This window comes from Lissotriton vulgaris, chromosome 1_1, assembly GCF_964263255.1.
Source record: "Lissotriton vulgaris chromosome 1_1, aLisVul1.2, whole genome shotgun sequence".
NCBI classification, from domain to species: Eukaryota; Metazoa; Chordata; class Amphibia; order Caudata; family Salamandridae; genus Lissotriton; species Lissotriton vulgaris.
In genome coordinates this window covers 250,306,832-250,328,702 of record NC_141685.1, presented here as the reverse complement: position 1 = coordinate 250,328,702, position 21,871 = coordinate 250,306,832, and the positions used below count along the sequence as shown (strand labels likewise).

The 21,871-nt window shown below is 46.1% G+C and overlaps 1 non-coding gene across 1 annotated transcript; it reads left to right on the top strand.

Moving 5' to 3' along the window:
* Positions 1-4,820: 4,820 nt before the first annotated feature.
* TRNAF-GAA (transfer RNA phenylalanine (anticodon GAA)) lies at positions 4,821-4,893 on the top strand. Its single transcript has one exon. It is a non-coding gene; the product is annotated as a tRNA-Phe (tRNA).
* The last annotated feature ends 16,978 nt before the right edge of the window (positions 4,894-21,871 follow it).

The following is a 21,871-nucleotide window of genomic DNA, read 5'->3' as shown; positions in this document are numbered from 1 at the left end:
TTTCGAGAGTCTCTCAAAATCCCACTCACCTGGCCCCACCACCCCAGCGCTCTTACCTGCAGTGGTGCGGCTGCTGTAAGCACTATTTTCTTTAATGATTTTTCTCCTACTGCGGGTACTACATGCTTTCCTTCAACATTCAGCGCGCCATGCGTGCTTTCACGGGACGCTTTTACAAAAATAAGCACTTCTTACAGGGCGCTTTCATTTTAATAGCAGCTGCTGATGTTTCTTTTGACACGACTCGTCTAAAGAAAGGGGAGTGGCCTCTATTAACATGAAAGCGCAGCATGGGGCGTTTGTGAACAACAAGCATTTGCAATGCAATAGGTCTCGTATTTTATACATTTTGACATATTGGTATTGTAAATGACAATGCATTTTATTATTGCAGGTTTTTTTAAACACATAAATAAAAGGCATTGTTATTTACACTTCCAATAGCTCAAAATCTCGCAATTGCGAGACCTATTGCAGTACAAATGCCTGTTCCTCTCTAGTTTGTAGTGTAGAAGCTGATTTTATAATGTGCTACATAATATCTACCTTAAAGGCCTGTAGAATGTTGACACAAACAAATTAACTAAAAGTTACTGAAGCTGCGGAAAGTAAAGATTCTTTTGTAACGCAAGGCGTGGATAAGAGAGATACCAGAACAGCGCAGGATGCTAGATGACCCAAAGTCATTTCAGCATGTCACATTTAGATATATGTTTGGTACGTGCTATGATATTGCAATCATTTCTATGGAAAAGTACTAGGGCTAATACATCGCATTACAGTGGAAAGTCCCAAAAGCTGCCTACTTAAGACACGTGGTCAGCAACAATATATTTCGGACCATAAATGGTGTAGCGCAGCCTAGGCAGTTGCTAATTGGTCAAGTATTCGATGCTTCGTTTGTGCTCCGTGCATTACGATGCTGCATCCTCTGTGGTTTGTGTCAATAAAAGCTGTCGGAGACATCACTTCTTTGGACACTCAGCAGCTATGCCGACTGTCTCCGTGCTGCACGTACTTGTATTACCATGTCATCTATAATACATTTTCTCTAGCATATGTGCTGATTGCTATCATTTTATTTAGGCTACCACAGTAGTGTGCTATGAGAGTCTTTTACATCTTCGACACTTTTAAAGTTTTAACAGATATCAGTCTATTTAACGTGCAGTATATTTCCTTCTTTATATCTTCATATTCTGCCTCAGTGTTGTGTGTTTTTATTCCTGTTGTTGTTTTTCCTCCTATTGGACGAGACTGGCTTCCTCATAGAAAAACACTACAGATTGTTGCGTGATATTTTTTGTCTTGTACCTACTTTAAATTAATAGCAAAAACTGCACTGACAGCATGCTGACAATGTGTCTTATTGTAAGTGCTGTCTCTGAGCAGCATGTTTACTGGTGGTCCAGTGTTTCGGATTTGGTGCTCTCACTGCTGCGGCCTGTGCAATGTGTCATTACACACGGGGCGAGTCCCATGTGAAAGGCCCTGCATCACTGCTTATGCCTGCTTGAAGCAGGTGTAAGAATTTGACGCAGTCAAGTTGTTGAAGAGTCGCAGTGAAATCGCGAATGGTTTTTCTGAGTTGGAACGCCCAACCTGCATGCATTATACCTGATGCAGATATACTGTAGTGAAGTGTTACAAAGTGACACATCTGCCTAGATGCGTTACTTTGTAAATATGGCGCAGTGCGGTGCATTTTTAAGCTGTGTGGTAAATATTTTAGTAATTTACCTTTTTTTGACGCTCCAATGACTCAGGCACCTCAATCAGATCTATGAGGCAACACAAAGTCGCTTTGTGGGCCGTTGCATGGCCTCATAGATATGGAGTAAGACAAAGCTGCGACAGTGACTGTGTTGCCGTACTCTGCGGTCGGAGTCGTTTCATGGGTGTTGAAGGTGGGTTTTCCCCGTAACGCTCATGGATTTTAATGCTGACCCAGATATACTTAATCAGTCACATGAACCAGGGGCAGCGGCAAAACCGTACGCCTTCCCAAAGTCGGCATAAAGAGGAGAAATATTTGTATTTCTCTTGATTGTTTCCTCTTTCCATGTGTGTTGCATTCTGCAGCCTACTGGGGAAATGCCCAGTGGAATAAAAGGCCTGTCTGGCCGTGCCAAGGACAGCGGACACTCCCTGAAGGGGAGAGGTGTCTTTCCTTTGTAGGAATGCATCAGTGATTGTGATTGGCCGAAGGTCACAGACACAGCCCATCACACCCTCAAAGAGTGAGCATGTAACCCTGATGCCCTCTCACTCTGCTCTGGAGCATACACCATCTGCGCCCTCCCTGACCAGGCATTATCTCTTATTAGACACTAAAAATAAGCACCGGCAGTGGGGGGCCAAGCGTCGCACTAGTGAATGTCTTTTAAACTTGTACGTTATACTTTTCGTGACCTCACATTCTTAGACGCAACAACTATTGAGCAACCAAAATCTAGGTGTTTTTTTCATGACATTCTGCCTCGACACACGGACAAGATGAATCAGGGGGGTACTATACCACCCAGGGAAAGAGACTGATTCCCCAGAAGGACACTGAACCAGATGGTATACTAAACACCTTTCGAAATATGTAGTAATGGGTGCAGAACCCTGATGTAGTCCTCAGGGGCGAAACGCGTTGACTGGGCTGATTGGAAAAAATGTGTTGTTCTGAAAAATGAACAGAAGTTGGATTATGAAATGTAATTGCAAGATTCCTGAAAATTGAATATTGTGGAATTGAATCATATTGGATATGTTGCTGGACTTTTTGATGGCTTGAAGCTAAAAATAAACTAATATAGTTTATACTCATTTCTAATTTTGTTTATGTTTTCTTATTAGTGCCATGCTGTGACGTTATAGCCCTTTAGTGTCTGTAGTCTTAATTGGACTGAAATAGACTTTATGAATTAAAAAAATGTAACCCATCTGCTATGGATCCATTAATAATGTAGAATGATCCCTGCCGGAGAAACACATGTTCTTACTTTCCTAATGTAAACGCTTTGGGCCTGAGTGAAATCGGAATTAAACTTTTATAAAGTTGACAGACTCAGGGCCTCATTTACAAGCCCCTTGCGCCGCCGCTCCATCACTTTTTTTGACGCAGCGGCGGCACAATCAGTGCACCACACTGTGCCATATCTACAAACTGAAGTACCGTCCAGTGTATCAGTTTGTAGAGCACTGCGGTACATTATAACTGCGCCAGGTATAAAGTAGGTGTTCCCACGCAAAAGCTGTGTAGAGCTAGTGCAGTGAAATTTACATATCACTGCGTCGCTCTATGATTTCTCTGAGTTAAAATCCTTATGCCTGCTCAAACCAGGCTTATGGAGTGACGCAAGGCTTTTGCAATGGGATTTGCCTACGTGATCTGACGCATTACTGGAGTTGCATCAGTTTTATGAGCAACTCCAGCAATGCATCACTTTTGCGCCAACAGATGTGACAGAATTTTAGATGCATCTGTTAATCCGTGCGCCATGGAGCCCTGTACCATAAATACAGCGCATCCATAGTGCCGCATTTGGTGTGGGCGCAAGGAAACTGATGCATCAATGCCGGTGCGTCAGTTTCCTGTAAATGAGACCCTCAATGTGTGACCCTGTCACAATAATCTGCAGAGGTGTGTGGTGGATGTTTCCAATTTTGAATAAAAGGAAGCAGGTATTTGCTGAAAGAAGAATATCTGAGTCAGGAGCCCCTGCCATGGAGCGTCCGTCTGTCCTTTGGGAGTCCCTGCGACTAAGATGGGGACAGACAAAAATGATATGGAATACAGGTAGAGTCCGACCAGAGATGGATACAACATATATGAAATTTAATGTAGCTGGCTCGTTGGTCTAGGGGTATGATTCTCTCTTAGGGTGCGAGAGGTCCCGGGTTCACATCCCGGACGAGCCCACTTTTCTTTTTATAAAGTCACATTTCAATAAATGGATACTTTGAAAAGGTGCGAGGCACAAAGCAAGTGACTTTGAAATATCCAGGGTTGGTTTTGCATTCGATTACACACATACTCTGCCGCACTCAAGGCAAGAACGTGAGCCCTGCACCTCCGAGCCAGATGCAGAAACAGCTGGAGGAGGGGCGGGGCAGCGACCCCGCCACATCAGCAGCCAGGAGGGGTTTGTTTTTATTGTGACTCGCTGAAGCTGAGAACAGGAGATGAAAACTGTTATTGAAACCAACCTCGGAGACGGAAAGGTGAGCCGTGGGGGGGCACACTGGACCCAGCAGCAGGGCTGAGACCCCATCCAGACACAAGGGCGACTCTAAGAAGGGCCTCAGTTGTATTTGTAATGATCCCGTTGTTTCTGTACAGAGTGAAGTTAGAAGGACGGTCTCGGCCTCCTTCACTCTGATTGGTGCATCAAGAGATGCGGGAATTCTGGGGCTCTTTAAATGTCCCGTGAGTTTTCTTTGCTACAATAATTCGGATGGGCGCGTTGAAAGCTCCCTGGTTCTGATTGGCGCATTCTGTGGCGCAGTCCCCTGGCGGGTGGGGTCGTTAGTGGCAGAGGTGTGTTTCAAAGGCTTATTCTCTGGCACAATCATTGTGAAGTGTATTTTTAGTGGTACAATAACGACCCCAGGCACCCTTCGTAGTGATATCCTGTAGTGTGATGGGCATATTCTGGGCACAAGGACCCTGCTCTGTGTATTCTGTGCCAGGCTCCTGGCAATGGGGAGAAAGAGGCGCCGGCACTCCCCAGGGGTAAATGAGACCTGTGAGCCCGGAAACAACTCCTCCGAGCACAACAGCTCCAGGGTGTGTTCACTGGAATCACAACAATCACAAAGGAATAAGAGCGGCCGAAATAGCTCAGTTGGGAGAGCGTTAGACTGAAGATCTAAAGGTCCCTGGTTCGATCCCGGGTTTCGGCAGAGGACTTTTGTTGACTCAAACATCAACTATTTATAAACACATTTAGAAACTTGGGGAAGAAAATGTTGAATTAACAACATTAACCTTTTTATTCTTCTGTCCTTCCTTCCTCCTCATTTTTTATTTATACGTTTCTTACAATGATACATCCTTCCGGTACAACCCCTCTGTTGTTTGTGAGTCTCACACCTTGTGCACAGGAGCCCTATTCCACAATCACACACCACTGATTGCGTGTGAGCCTCACACCCTGGGCCAATCACGCTCAATGACCTTGGACCCCACGTATTGTGACGTCCACAGCGTGGAACATATTCTCCAGTGTGGCATCCTGGTCCTGTGTGTCTGTGCCTCATGACATAGCTGCGCTGATGTCATGAGACACTGGATTCTCAGATGGAATGTTATCCTTTGACCACTAAGCAGTTGCTATCTTACTTTATTGCTGGCTGGATGTTCACCTGTGGATGGGATCTATTCTTCAAATAAACCTCTACTTTTTATCCTCAATTTGTGGATCCTTATTTTACATTTGGCGACGAGGGTGGGATGAAGAAGATAAGATCTCAACACCTATCTCAATTTTTTTAAAAAAAAAAAAAGGATTTGTTCCTCTAGAAATTCATGGACACTTGGAACAACCTGAGATACTTTGGTGGCATTCAACTTTCAAGGTGGAACATATCAGAATAACCTTGGACTGGATTTTAGGACTGGACTTTAAAACAAAAGAGACTTCTATTTCCACTTTCAGGGTAAGAAGAATTCAATTTAATTTTTAGCGAGAAAACAAACCATTTTCTAATGGTATAACTTAGCAGTGTTAACTTTGTTGGGCTTCATTGGCTTTTTAATTACTACATCAGACACTTTTTGCGCTTATTTTATACAGCGCATTCGATCTCTGCAACTTGCATTTTTCGAAATAGTGTCCTACCTGCTAACGCCCTCGCAAGCGTCTCCACGAGCGAGCGTCCTCAGGAGCGAGCTGCCTCTTGTATCAGAACGCCATTGCCAGAATCTCGAAGCTTTGGAAAACAAACATCTTGCTTCGCCTCGCTCCTTGACTTTTCGCAAAGCCGGCCGGGAGGCACGCAAACGTGCCGCAAAGCACCCTGGGAGTCGCGCAAACGTGGGCGCCATTTTGGATTGGTGAAATCTTCGCTTTCCACTTCATAATATACGCGTTACTCTGTAAACGCGTTATAAACACCGCTAGTCATCGCTATTCTTCCTTTGTACCCTGAACTCTTTTATTATCACATCTATGTGTACAAACTTTGCCAAGTCTCTTTCAACGATTTAAAGGTACTGTTTTCTTAATTCTTTCTCCTGACACACTTACTGGAAGCTCCTCTCGTGTGTCCTGCTACTGTGACACACACACATTGTAATTTTATACACTTATTTGGAACTGACTTTGTGTGTTCTACTGTGACACACACACATTTTTTTTTTCTCTTATTTTCATTTTGTGCTCTATTTGTTTTTATTTAACAACAATATGCAAAATGTCACTGCTCCCCCTTTCTTTTTGTCCTCACCTGGGGATCCTCCTATTAGATGGAAAAAATGGCGTAAAGCGTTTGAAAGGTATGCAAGGGTGTGTGGTTCTAGCTTGAGTGCTGAAAGGAAGACAGCTCTACTCTTACACTGTTTGGGGGCAGAAGGACAAGAGGTATTCGATCATTTGCCTGACATTGATGACGGTAGTTTAAATGAATATGAAATTTGTATTGCAAAACTGGATGAGCATTATCTTCCTAGAGTCAGTACAATTTTAGAAAGATATCATTTTGGTCGGAGAACACAAATGGAAGAAGAAACGATTGAGAACTATATTACAGCGTTAAGGAAACTTGCGTCCTCATGTAAGTTTGGGGCAAGTCTTGATGAGCATATTAGAGATCAGTTCATGCTTGGGTGTTATATTGAAAAGGTGAGAGAGGAATTGTGGCAAAAGGATGAACCTTCTTTAGAGGAAGTTCTTACTATTGCTAAGAGGATAGAACATTCTATTAAGTGTGTAGAAGTCATCAAAAAGAATGGTGACAACAAAACTACGAAAGAGACTGTGAATGTTGTGAAATCTACTGCTAGAACAGGTGAAAATCAGCAAAAAGACTCTAGAAATGAAAATGTTTCGAACAAAATTCCTTATAAAAGAAAGGAGAACAGTTTGGATTTCTCTCAAGTAAAATGTTACAGATGTGGTAAAATAGGGCATTTTGCCACTGATAGACAATGTCCAGGTTGGAAAGCTTATTGTAGTAAGTGCAAAAAGAAAGGACACTTCACCTCATGTTGTAAAGGGGGAAACTATAGAGGTAGAGTGAATGAAATATTTTATGATTTTGAAAATGATGATAATCTAGATGAACACCTAGATTGTGGGCAAATTTATATTCAAACTGTGAGTGCTGAGGAAGCAAAGAATTCCCCTTGTGATGAAATTTTGGTAGAAGGTTATCCTATTACTTGGGTTTTTTGAAGGTATGATTAATTATAAGAATAGGTTGGCCAAGGCAAAAATTTATGTTTCTCAAAAAGGAGATAGCATAATAAGCTGGTTTGCTCTCAAGGATTTGGGTGTTATGCTTGATCCGAACTCGACACCCCCTATTCTTCTAAAACAGCCCTTTCCCTGCACACCTCAAATTGTTTCATTAGTTTCTCATGATTTCACTAGTGAACTGAAAGCCAAATTTCCTAAAGTTTTTTCGGAAAATTTAGGATGTCTTAATGACTATTGTCATCGTATCATCTTGAAGAAGGATGCTGTACCTGTCTGCTGCAAAGTGCGAAATGTACCTGTAGCAGTCAGAGAACAAGTTAAAGATGAACTTGATAAGCTGGTCAAGGGAGGCATTATAGAAACAGTAGAGGGAACGGAGTGGGCTGCCCCGATTGTCGCAGCCAAGAAATCGGACAACTCTCTCCGTCTCTGTGTTGATTTAAGAGAACTCAACAAGTGTGTGGTTACTGATCATTATCCTCTACCCAAGATTGCGGACATGCTTATGCTACTTAAAGGTGCTAGAATTTTCAGCACCATTGATCTAAGGTCCGCGTACCATCAGATTAGGTTGGAAGAGGATTCGAAAGACTTAACCTCTTTTGTGACACCTTATGGCACTTTTAGGTTCGTTAGACTACCATTTGGTTTAGTGTCAGCCGCATCGGTTTTTCAGAGGGCATTAGAGAAGGTCTTAAAAGGTTTACATGGTGTTAGAGTCTATCAGGACGACATTCTTGTGTTTGGCATAGATAATCCTCAACATGATTTTAGGCTATTTGCTGTTCTAGGAAGGTTGTGTGATGCAGGTTTGACTGTCAAGATTGAGAAGTGTAAATTTAGAAAAACTTCCATTGATTATCTAGGTCACACTATTACAGAAGGAGGAATTTTGCCTAAGGAAAATCTGATCTCTACAATTTCTAAGATGTCTCCCCCACAGAACAAGGAAGAGTTGATGAGTTTTTTGGGACTTGCTGAATATTATAGCAAGTTTGTGAAAGACTTTGCCTCTTTGTGTGCCAATATGAGGTATTTGTTGAAGAAGGGTGTAGATTTCATTTGGGGAGAGAAATGTCAGCGTGAGTTTGAGGTCATCAAGGAGAGGCTAGCTTCTGCTCCGAAATTGAGCAGTTTTGATCCTTCTGAGAAATCTATTTTGATTACTGATGCAAGCCTGAAAGGTTTAGGTGCGGTGCTTGTACAGAAATTTGAGGGCATTGAGAGGGTCATTCTTTTCTTGTCAAGGAGTTTGAAGGGAGCTGAAACTCGATACTCAGTGATTGAGCGTGAAGCTCTTGCTGTTTACTGGTCAGTCAAGAAGCTTAAAAACTTATTGTGGGGAACCAATTTTGAGGTCAGGACAGATCACAAGCCGCTTTGTGAAATTTTAAAGAAAAAAGGTATAGATGCGGTGTCTGGTAGAATCACAAAATGGGTTGTTGGTTTACAGGATTATGATTTTAGTGTAAAGTACCTACCTGGAGTAGAAAACAAAGTGGCTGATGCTTTGTCTCGCCTTGTTCCCAGTTCTGAGGTTGAGGATGAGGAAGATTGTGATGTTGATGATGAGATGGTTTGTCTTGTAGAAGAGGCTGTCATTGATAAAGAGAGGTGGTTGAAGATGGTTCAGGAAGATTCGACTCTGGTAGAGGTACTTAAACTCCTAATGACAGGATGGAAGATTAAACCTAAATGTAATGAAGGTCTTGAGAAATTTTGGCATGTCAAGGATCAGCTTTCTGAACAAGATGGCTTACTTTTCAGAGGAACTAGATTGGTTCCACCCCTAGCTCTTCGGGATGAGCTTATGTCTTTAGCACATATCGGTCATTTAGGAATCTCTAAGACTAAGGAGATTTTAAGGAGCTCATATTGGTGGCCAAATATGGATTTGGAAGTAGAGCGCAAAGTTAGGGATTGCATTGACTGTGCTCTTAGTGAGAAGGTAGTAAAACCTAAAGTCCAACCCATGGTGATTAGAGACAGACCGGATGCGCCCTGGAAAGAAGTGGGTTTGGATATTTTGGGGCCTATTACATCAGCTGGTTGTGAGTGGTATGTTCTTGTTCTTGTTGATTTCTTTTCTAGATGGCCAGAAATTGCCATAACTCGTGGTATCGAGACTAGGCATGTGGTGGATTTTTTAACTAGACTTTTTGCTAGAGAGGGCATCCCTAACGCCATCCTCACAGATAATGGTCCTCAATTAGTCTCTAAAGAGATGGAAAATTTTCTGTTAGAGCAAGGAGTTAAACACAAAAGGTCTTCCCTTTACCACCCAGAAACCAACGGTATGGTTGAGAGATTTAACCGTGTCCTTAAAGAGACTATTAGAATGGCTAAGTCTGCTGGTACAGATTGGAGAACAGATGTCTTTAAGAAGGTTAAGGTTTACAGGTTATCTCCCCATGCCGTTACTGGAAAGACTCCTTTTGAACTTTTTAGATCACGCACTCCTAATACCCTTGTGGTACCGGCATGGGTCAATGACTTGCAACCACCTCCTCGTGATGACTCTGATGAGTGGATGTTGCGTGAACTTTCTAGAATTGAGTCTAGAAAAAGGATGTTTGATAAGAGACATTCTGTTAAGGTCACACCTGTTAAAGTGGGAGATTGGGTACTTATTAAGAATCCCTGCAAAAACAATAAGGCTCTTTCTGCTACCTTTAAGAAGCCTATTCGTGTCATCAAAGTTTTCAAGAACGCCATCAAAACTGCTGATCATCGTGTTTGGAATTTGAACAGGGTGGTGGTGGTTAGCAATGATCTTGTGGAAGCTTCTTGCAGTCGTCATTCTCAAACTCCTAGAGTTGAGTCCTCCTCACTTCTTCGCAAGTCTGCAAGGGTTTCTCATTCTCCTAAATATTTAAAAGACTACGTCACTGTGTGATTAATGTTTTAGCATTGTTTTGTTTTCTCTTATAATTTTCTTGTTGTTGTTAGAAGGGAGATGTGTGGCATCCTGGTCCTGTGTGTCTGTGCCTCATGACATAGCTGCGCTGATGTCATGAGACACTGGATTCTCAGATGGAATGTTATCCTTTGACCACTAAGCAGTTGCTATCTTACTTTATTGCTGGCTGGATGTTCACCTGTGGATGGGATCTATTCTTCAAATAAACCTCTACTTTTTATCCTCAATTTGTGGATCCTTATTTTACATCCAGCCGCGGTCCGTGCAGGTAACTGCGGTGAGGCGGTGGGGCCGTGTTGGGGGAAGGTTTCAACGGACAATGAAGAGGGAAAATTAAGTATTTATTTAATATCCCTTCTGCGTCGTCCTTCGAAATCCCCCCTTACTCGGCCTCACCGCTGTTACCTGCACGGACTGCGACTGATATCTTCACTCCCAGGTATAAAGGGACATATTTACGAGCGGAGTTGCGTCACTCTTTTCGCCACGCAACTTGGTGCAAGAGTGATGCAAGTCCAAAATGAGTAGCCTATTTAAGATATGTTGGAGTGCGGCAGCGCCACAACCCTTCTAGGTGCGTTGTCCTGAGTCAAAAGAAAAGAGAAGGAAGACGCTGTTTCTACATGCTACGGCACATTCCTGTCCTGTCTGCCAGTGCACAGGGGCACACACTGCAGCCTAGTGCCAACGCATGCACCCTTACACTACGGTGCAGGAGTGTCTGTGTCGTTGGCATGATTGTTTATGCGTAGGAAGACCTTCCTGCACAAAAACTATCAAAGGAGGCATATTCCTCCTTCTATGTGTTGCAGCACTTGTGGAAAAAGGAATAAATGAGAACTGTAAACATTTCTCCTCATTTTTTCCTTTTTTAGGTCTCGCCTATGCAGCGCACATGCGCTGCATAGGCAAAATGACCTATTCATATTGCTTCGGCTTTTCAGCCAAACACGTGGACGCGTTCCATTGCCTTCAATGGCAACTCGTGCATGTCTGGCGATTTCCTTGCGGGAGCGCGCCACGCCATATGGTGGCACCATATGGTCGCACGCTAACACAAGGGAATTGTGCACGCCCCCTCCCCCTGCTGACTAAATACTGAACCTAACCATAAACATGCAGCACTTTGAAGTAACCGCGAAGAGACACGCAATGCTATACGACTCTCTAAATATATTTTGAGTAACTAAACGTCAACAAAGCGCATCTCGGCGACTGCCTTCTCCAGTGCTCACATGGCGCGACCCGACAGCCCATCAACAGGCCCGACAAAGACTTCTGAAAAGAGGGCGCGAGACTGATGTGGTCCAAAAGTCATTATAGGATCAAGTAATCCGACACTGGTGGTGGCTTCGCTGGCACATCAAAGCTCAGGCTATGCGCCTTTCAACACATGCATTAAAGACAGCCAGTAATCCTTTTTAAAAGAAGTACTCAGGGTACATAAGCATAAACAAACAGATTTGCATAGTTTGGATATCTCATCTACTCTTGTATTCACGAGGTGTTCACAATACAAGGATTCCTCGGAACCTCGAGATGACTTCCTGTTTGCACCCTCCATTTTGGCATTAGGCGTACATACCTTTAGCGGAGGGGTTCCCAAAAATAATACCCTAGAGCATTAAGGTGCGTGGCTTCTGTTATTTTTTTTTTTCTCAAACGAGTAAGACCAGAATGGTGAGATGAATTTCACTTGGATGGTAGCACTGTTCTTCATTAGTTTATATTTATAATAGGTATGTTAAATAAGCATAGAAGTGCGCTTGTGGAACAGGAAACTGCTAGTTCTTGAAAGGGCGCTATTTAAAAAAATATATATATGTCACCACGGTCGTAAACCGCAAAACTGTGTAAATTAATTGGGGCAGAAAAACGGTCGGGTCTCTGTGAATGTTCCTGCGAATGCGTACAGTTAATGGGCGCTACTCGCAGCCGTCTGTCGTTGAATAAACGAAGTGGCTCCATTTCATTGCTCCTTTCTCTGTTTCCGGACATCCTGCAGTTGGGCAAGCACATGCCACACCTGCCAATAAGAGGACATTGTGTTGCCCTACTGTCTGTCACTCAGAGCAAGTGCAGCCCCAGTGACAGCAGGGAAATGCAAATACCTGTAGCTAGATGTCATATTATATTGGAGAGGACATCTGTCTGGGGGGCAGGGTGTTGGGAGAATTAAACTATGCATCTGTAAAAACTCGGGGGGCTAAGCATTTCTTTGCAACATGTGAAATTGCTCAACTTTAAGGACGTATGGTTTTATTTCACTCCAACCCCAGTACAAAACAGAACATCATTAGTGTCATGCACAATATATTAAGAACATATTTCTGGTATCTTTGGGGAAAAAAAGATTAATTACTACGTCATTAGGTGTGATCCCAGAGGAAACAGTTTATTCCAGAATAAACTATGGTCTGGATCCGCGAAACCCCACAAATTCTGTTTGTGACATTGTGGGTGGCGTACCCTTGCTACATATGCCTTGACTAATTGTTTCTGAGTTATACATTCTTTATGGGATCATGTGGTACATGTGCATCCCTCCCTCTCTTCAGATGATATGCCATAGAAGTAGCCATGGAAATACATGTCTCTTTGCCGGGGCCGGTTTTGGTATGCTGCAAAAACCGCCCTGTAACAAAAACAGCCCCCAGGGGCCAAAACCGACCCCCACCCGTGCGGCGCACTGGGGGATTGCCCGGTGCCCGCTATGGCCAATCCGGCCCTGCTCCCCACTTTGAACAACCTGGCTGCCGCTGAGTGAGTGAAGGAACAGGAAGCATATGATCCTGACCCTTGAAGGATGCAGGGACATCTTAAGAATTTTCGAGGCCCAGGACAGAACGTATTTTGGGGGGGCCCTGTACAGAACAGCTTTTATGATCCAATTTCAGCTCTTTCATGCCCTCTTTGTACAGGTCACTGACAGTGCACAGGTGCACTCATCCAAATCTGAATGTGTTTGCATCTAATATTCAGGGATAATTTGTTTTCAATTTTGTAACATAGCCCCAGATCACTAATATCACAGCAAATAATCACTGTGACACCCTCCCACTTCTCAAATGTGAGGTACTATTTAATGTAAAATAAACATTTTTTATGGATGTTGCTTGAAACATAAACACAACATTTCTCTGCAAAATGATGTCTGTAATAGACTCCCAAACACCACTCACAATAAAAATAAATTAAAGGGAAACAGTATTTAAAACACTCTGTTTGAGAAATATTCAAGGTAATCAGGGCAAGATTCTTTGAAGAACAAGCATTGGCAAAGCCAATAGGTCTCGCTTTTGGGAACTTATAATTATTTAGTTATGCTGGGCAATAGCCTTGGTGCAACAACAACTGTTGCATGGCTGAACACTTCTAAGGTCCCAAAGGCGAGACCTATTGGCAATGCCAATGCTTGTCTTTTTTCCATGCTGCATCTGCTTTGGGAATGCATTAGTTTTGGCGCTGCCCCAGATATATGCCATGTTGTAAATCCAGTCGTGGCTGGAATAGCTTGCGGGTGGCAACGCGGATGCGGTGGACGGGTGGGGTGACAGTCGGGCAGAGGCGGGGGGAGTAGAGGGTATCGGAAATATACAACTTAAAAAATGTACCTTGAGGCCTGGTCTGCATTTCTCTCCTCCTGCTCTCCTGACTCCAACAGGAACAGGAAGCAGTCAGCCAGGCTCCCTCCCCAAGGCCAATCACAACACTGCAATGCAGCGTTGTGATTGATCTGAGCATCGTGACGTGGCGCTCAGCCAGGGGCTGGAGGGGTGGGCATGTTCTCCATGCAGGCTGTAATGCAGTCTGCATGGAAAACAGTGAAGTGCGCATGACAAGTTTGGGTCGCCCGAGAGGGCCGACCAAACAGTCATTGCGCATCTAGGAGTGGGAAAACCTCTCCTTCCATGCCCTGCTCGGAGAGCAGAGCAGCCGCGCCCACCCGGCTGCCGCAAAGCAGCAGGGCACGAAACATAAAATGACAACTCTAAGTTATTGTCATTTTATGTTTCTCACTGCTTAAAAGCAGCGGGGCGACGCTCCTCCACCATAGTAGAGGAGGAGCCGCCACTGTGTAAATCTGGGGCAGTGTCAAAAACCATGGGTGTTGCTTGGGAATATATGGCAGAAACCATAGAGAACGTGTCAGGTTTCAGTGAATATTTTTCATTTGCGCACACTTCGGAATTACGCAAAAATGGGCTTTATTTTTTGTTTCCTAACTGGTGGTGAATTTTTAAATATTTGTACAATTCTGTAATACCTATTTGAATTTTATTTTGTGTTAGAAAAAAAACAGACTCTCTGTCTGCTTGCAAGACTGTCACAGTGTTCACTCGACCAAATCCTCTCAATTTGCATCAAGAGAAAGAAAAGTAACCATGATCTCCAAATTTAAAAAATAAGCTACAGTTTGTCAGAAAATATATCCCTGTCTTTAATGAACAGCAAATGTGACACAAAACACAACTTTTAAGGCATCTTTATTGCGCACTCACCTTCTGAATTCAGGCATGGTCCTTCTGAGGGCTGCAGCACCTTCCACTACTTGCAGAGCTTACGTAAGCAATATAAATCAAAAGAATAAAAGTAGAAAAATAATAATAATAATGAAAATTAGCAGCGGGTTGCCATATTGCAATAGCATTGTACATAGGGTATCCTACGCCGACGACACCCAGCTGATCCTCTCCCTCACCAGAGACCCCAACACCGCCAGAACCAGCCTCCACGCAGGAATGAAAGACGTCGCCGAGTGGATGAAGAACAGCCGCTTGAAACTGAACTCAGACAAGACTGAAGTCCTCATCCTTGAACCATCACCCTCCGCCTGAGACGACTCCTGGTGGCCCCCAGCCCTGGGCACCGCCCCCAAGCCGACAGACCACGCACGCAACCTGGGCTTCATCCTGGACTCCTCTCTCTCGATGACCAGACAAGTCAACGCCGTCTCCTCTTCATGCTTTCACACCCTCCGCATGCTCCGCAAGATCTTCCGATGGATCCCTATCGAAACCAGGAAGACGGTCACCCAGGCCCTCGTCACCAGCCGACTGGACTAAGGAAACACCCTCTACGCCGGAACCACAGCCAAGCTACAGAAAACACTACAACACATCCAGAACGCCTCCGCCCGACTCATCCTGGACATCCTTCGGCGCAGGCATATCTCCGGCCACCTGAGGAACCTGCACTGGCTCCCCGTCAACAAGAGGATCACGTTCAGGCTCCTCACCCACGCACACAAGTCTCTCCACAACCTGGGCCCCAAGTACCTCAACAACCGCCTGACCTTCCACACGCCCACCCGCCAGCTACGGTCCGCTAGCCTCGCCCTCGCCGCCGTACCACGCATCCGTAGAGCCACCGCCGGAGGCAGATCCTTCTCCTACTTGGCGGCCAAGACATTGAACTCCCTCCCCTTCCACCTGCGGCTGACCCAGGACCACCTCGCCTTCAGGAGACAACTCAAGACCTGGCTGTTCGAGTAGTAGCGGCCCCCTTCCCCCAAGCGCCTTGAGACCCTTCCGGGTGAGTAGCGCACTATACAAGTGTTATGATTGATTGATTGATTGGTTATTTAAATTTACATCATGAACGACATGTTCAGAAGCATTGTTGGCCATTTTGGGATGGTAAAGCAACGGCACATTAGGGACAATACCATTCCAAGATAGCTGTGTAGTTTAGGAGAAATGGCAGCACAGGATGCGGTGCATTACAAATGAATCGAGGAGCAAGCGAGCAACCTGGGAGCTGCAGAATGCTTTAAAAACAAAATACAAAAGAGAAGAAACAAAATCAAAGAGGACCTGGGAAAAGTAACAAAATGGTAGTCTGTAGCACTGGCTCCCCAGCCCTGGCACTAAAGGGCACTCATTGTCAGACCGATGTGCAAATGTAATCAGGCAAAAAGCGTCACTCAAAGGATATGGACCCAATGGCTCAGCGAGCTGATAAACAGCCGGACGCTGTATGCTGTCATGGACCGACATACAGTGTGACTAACACTGGAACTAACCAATGGTAGAAGAGGGCTGGCCAACCTCCATTGACCCGCTGACCATTTCAGCAACTCCTCTCTGCGTTTTCCACTGAGTTTTCTGCTTTCTGTTTTCTTGCTTTGGGGTCCCTCTTCCCCTGCACACAATTAGTCAATATTAGACCCCTACAGCATCTCTATTCAAAGAGAGCACCTGAATTGTGACTGCAATAGCCTATTTAATGCTGTGCCGAAATCTTCCAAGCTGCAGTAAACTCAAATCGCAGTGGCAGTTCCGCCAAAGGAGATGAGGAGCATGCCCCCCCCACACACTGCTACGCAGAAAGCGTGAGAAAAATGGTAATACAATGATTTAACTACCTTATTAGTTTTTTACTCTCTGCCACCAAATGGATTGTGAGGGAAGGGAGGGCCAGTGTGTAACTGCTTCTAATTGGCAGCAGTGAGGAGTGACAACTTCAGGTTGAGGTGGGTATGTCGATTTGCCACCTTGCTACAATGCGCAATTCAAACCTTTCCAGCCCCACTATCTTAGACAGCTGGGTGTGAGAGTAGTCGCAGGCCTCCAGGGCCTTCTGGAGCGCAGAACCAACACGCTCCATCCAATCCAGATGATTCATTCATGCTGCTTAACAGCATGAGAGCAGCGCCTTGATTGGATAAAGGAGTTGTCTGTAGGGTCTCGTGCTCTGACTGGACTCTGGAGTCAGGAACATCGAGGACGTGTTGCTGAGGACATGCTAAAGAACATTGAAGACGTGCTGCAGGCAGTGTAAGGTAAATGAAACTTAGGGGTCCATTAGGATGTTGGGCGGGGGCACGACTGCGGTGCTGCAGAAAAACGCCTTTTTCCGCCCGCCAGCAGCGGGACTCACGTCCGCCATATTAGTATAGCAAAACATAGGTCATTTCCCGTCCTCCGCGGAGCGTCGCGCACCGCCATCAAAGTGCGTCCGCCACCGCGGCGGTGTGAGCCAATGGAGACTCACCGCCGTGCAGAATGACGTCCGCCCCACTCCACAAATTAGGATGGCCCAAACAGGCAGACACACAGCAGCGGGGACACCGCCCAACCAGACACAGCGGAAACTCGATAGCGGAGTGCCATAGCACAGACCCGTCCGTCACCACCCGGTCATGAACGCCATGGACCCAGCCCTACATATGCATCTGGTCATGTACCTGCAACTGCACTACCATCAAGTAGGCCGCCGCAGACGACGACGCAGGTACGCGTCGGAACTCTTTGCCACTCTCTTTGAGGAGTTTGAAGTAATTTTCTCCCTTTAAAAAAGGGCTGAAGTCTCATCTCTTTCCTTCGGCAGCATAATTGGTGCTTTGTGTGAGGGTAGTAGAGTCTAAGCGCCAGGATACCCTCTGGGTGACAGTTTGTGCTATAAAAGTATTAGTCACTACCTACTACGCAAATACACAAATACAACACACGGGCTGACACGGGGTCCAAGTCCACCACAGACACTCTGCTGGGGGTCACAACACATCCACAAGGCACCCCTACATCACCCACCTGCCAACAAGTTACCCCTCTGCATCTGGGACACACATCGACCGCGAACTAAAAGCAACGTCCCGCTCCCGGTCACGTCACCGCAGCGGTCAATACATGCGCACAATGCAGAAGGCAGGGCCACTACAAGACACGGGCAGGGCACAGAGACCACAGGGACACACCACCCCCAACCACACATCAACACACACCAGAAAGTCACAGGCCGGGTGCCGGGTGCCGGGTGCCACCCACATGAACAGGAACAAGCAAGCACAATACACACCCTGCACCACACAACAGACAACCAGGGAGACAACCACTGCATGAGTGGATGACAAGGAACACACAACACCAGTGCTACACACACTCAAGGCTGACAATACTTCCCAGCACATACACACACCCTGGGTGTATCCACAAACAGAACACACACACAGGGTAGCCTGAACAGATGACTGCCCAAAACTACACACAAACACCACAGGAACACACACACACCCCAACAGAAGCAGACATACCCTGCCAACTAAACTGTGGAAAGGCAATGGGAGTACAAACACAACATGAGTGCACAACATCATCACTCACGAACAAAACACACACACAACATACCACAAATCACACAAGAATTGCACCTGCACAGAACTACACTGCCACATCAAACAAACCACACATGCACATGAAAGCACAAATCAACAAACACCAAAGGACATCAGGGGATGCACATCAGGCAATGCCAAGTCCACATTCACACAGCACTGTATGCACAACAAGCAGTGTGTGCACAACAAGCACAACAGCTACACACAGACATGACTGACACAACCTCAACACACACCAAAAATCAGCACAGCACAAAAGCAACAGCACACCCAGGAAGTGAAGCAACACCACAGCCAACACACAGACATCCAACCCAACAACAACAGGATGCACCACTCTGGGATACAAGAGCACAACCAGCTACACCAGAACACTGGGCAGCACACAGAGCTCAAGTGCACAAGGGCAATCCACACGGATCAATAGCACAAGAACATCACACATAAACCAATGGGGCCATGTCCAGAGTGGAACATCACTCTTGGCCCACGAACTGCACCACAAGGCACAGTCTCACAAATGAAGGGATGGGGAGGCACACACTCTTGTAAACAAAGGGGACAGCAGACATCAAAGTCAATCGACTTGCATGTCAGTAGCCAACATGTGAGGGGTGTACCATACACAATTCGAGGGAGTCCAGACCCACAATGGCTAGGCACAAGTGGCACACATAGGGGATGGCATCACACCACACACCATGCCATACAGGAGGAGAAAAGGCACCACGTGCCTCCAATGCATGAGAAAGTCAAACACAATGCCAGTGAGGAGCAGCAGGGCCACACAGTCTACACAACATACATTGATGATCAAACAAACACAACACTGATGTGCAAGTCACACATTTTACACACTCATAAGTGACCAAAACAACAAGGAGGAGTCACACAGAACTGCATGGACACACCAACACACTGCACAGTGCACAACAGACAACTCACACAAGTGCATACAATCATTTACACAGGGCAGGACAATCCAAACAACAGGCTCACTACTCCTGGGTGACACATGTGTGGCTATCACAATCCAGGGGCACACACACACATCCACAACCACTACAAAGTCACACCCTTCACACTGCTCACCTCTTGACTACCCAAGAGCACACATCTCATGTAAGCTGTGGGACCAGGACTAAGGGCCAACACAGGATGACCATACACATATACAGCTGGGCACATATACAGGAATAACACACGTACATCATGGCAGTACCCAGCCTGCATGCAAACCTGTGCACAGCATCACACCATAGCAAACCACTAAAAAGAGAACTGCATGACAGATAAAATAGCCAAGACAGATAACACAAGTATCCGTGTCTGATGGACTGAAGACCCTGTCACCCATGTTTAAAAATGTGATCTGGCCAAAGCTTGGCAATGTTTGAGTGACACATAGAGCATTGGGCACAGGCAACCAAACGCACACACCAAAATAACTGTAATCAGCAAGGACACTGACAAAACAGACACCAGGAGTAACTGTCTTTATTTACATACTGCACAGATGTGACAGTAGAACAACAGTACACAAGAGCAAGGCACAAAATGCTGATCAAATGCAAGATAATCTGCACAGGCAAACTACAAACAGGAAGCCCAGTGTCCAGGGCAGGTGGCACAGCAGGTACATGAGAGGGTGCACAGGGGAGAGTCCAATACAGCAGAGCAACAGGGCCAGTTTCCACGGCACAGGGGAGAGCCCAACACAGCAGAGCAACAGGGCCAGTGTCCATGGCACAGAGGAGAGCCCAATACAGCAGAGCAACAGGGCCAGTGTCCATGGCACAGGGGAGAGCCCAATACAGCAGAGCAACAGGGCCAGTGTCCATGGCACAGGGGAGAGTCCAACACAGCAGAGGAACAGGGCAAGTGTCCATGGCACAGGGGAGAATATGACACACCCAGGTGGCAGACAATGGGCAGGACAAGTACACCTGTATGAGAGACAGGTGTAGGAGGGGAACTGCCACTCACATTTGGCTGTCAGGTGGACTTGAAGCTGTCTATGTGTCGGGGTCAGCAGGAACACTTGATTGGGGAGACAGAGAAGCCGGTGATGTAGGGCTATCAGTCGTTTGGCAAGCTGGAGGGCTGTTTGGACCAGGTGGTGTAGTGGTACGTGGAGGTGGAGTCATGCAGACCTGTCATACAGTGTGGGTGGGAGAGGTTGGAGGGGTGCCCTTCCACTTTTTGGGAATACAAAATGGCTTCCCTGTCTTGGGGTTAATGGAAACTGGTGATGACACAACAGGCACACACACCAACTGTCCCGTATCAGGTGCAGACACTGGCACTCCCTGTGGTGACATGCTGGATCCTGTGGAACGCTTTGTCTGGCAACGTCTCTGGACCACCTTCCGCTGCTTGCCAAGTGTCCCACCTACAGTTTCCTCCTTTGCCACTTTGCCAGGGGTGGCCCCTACAGTGCCCTCCTTTGCCTCTTTGCCGGGGGTGGCCCCTACAGTGCCCTCCTTGGCCTCTTTGCCAGGGGTGGCCCCTACAGTGCCCTCCTTTGCCACTTTGCCAGGGGTGGCCCCTACAGTGCCCTCCTCCACCTGCTTCACTGGGCTTGGAATTTGAGTTGATGTTGTGGGGGGATGTGGCCCTGTGCCCTTCCTAGGTGTACCCTTGCTATACATCACCTCCTCAGTGGGCACAGACACTGCACGCCTAGCTGTGAGTGAAGTTTTCGGGACAGGAGAGTCCTTTGCTGGTGATGCCTCAAAGGTATGTGAGCCTGATGTCAGTCTCATTGCTTTTTTGGCTTTGCTCTTCCCTGACGGGCTCTTGTCGTTGCATTCTGGGCTGGCTCTGCTCTTCTGTGGGGATGGTGTCTGTGGGCAAGACCGCTTGGGTTGTGTCTGCTTTGTGCTCCTTGTGCTGTATTGTGTCTGTGACGCATGTGAACCGTGGTCACTGTCCTCTGATGTGGCCACTGAATGGGGGGTGGACAAAGGCACCTGAGCGGGAATGGGAGCATGTGCCTGTTGGAGGGCAGACATCACTGCGGATGACACAGCCTGGACTGTACGGTGGAGTCCACCCACGTCGGAGTGTATACCCTACTTGTAGGCAACCACCTGCCAGATCTTTCTAAATTTCAATATTGTCAACAGGAGGTCACCTACTTAGGTCAACTACTGTCAAAGGAGGGAGGGAGACTAACACCTGAGCCCGTGGCTGTCATAACTAAGATGCCTATCCCTAAGACACAGCGTGAGGTGCGAACGTTAATAGGCATCACTTCGTACTGTCGCTACTGGATCCCTAATTTTGCTTTACTAACAAAACCCTTATTGCAACTAATCACTAAAGATGTGCCTGAACCCCTGTCCTGGAAGCATGATTGCCAGAATGCTTTTGAGCAATTAAAAGCTGCGCTTTGCTTTGCACCTGTGCTTGGCACCCTAG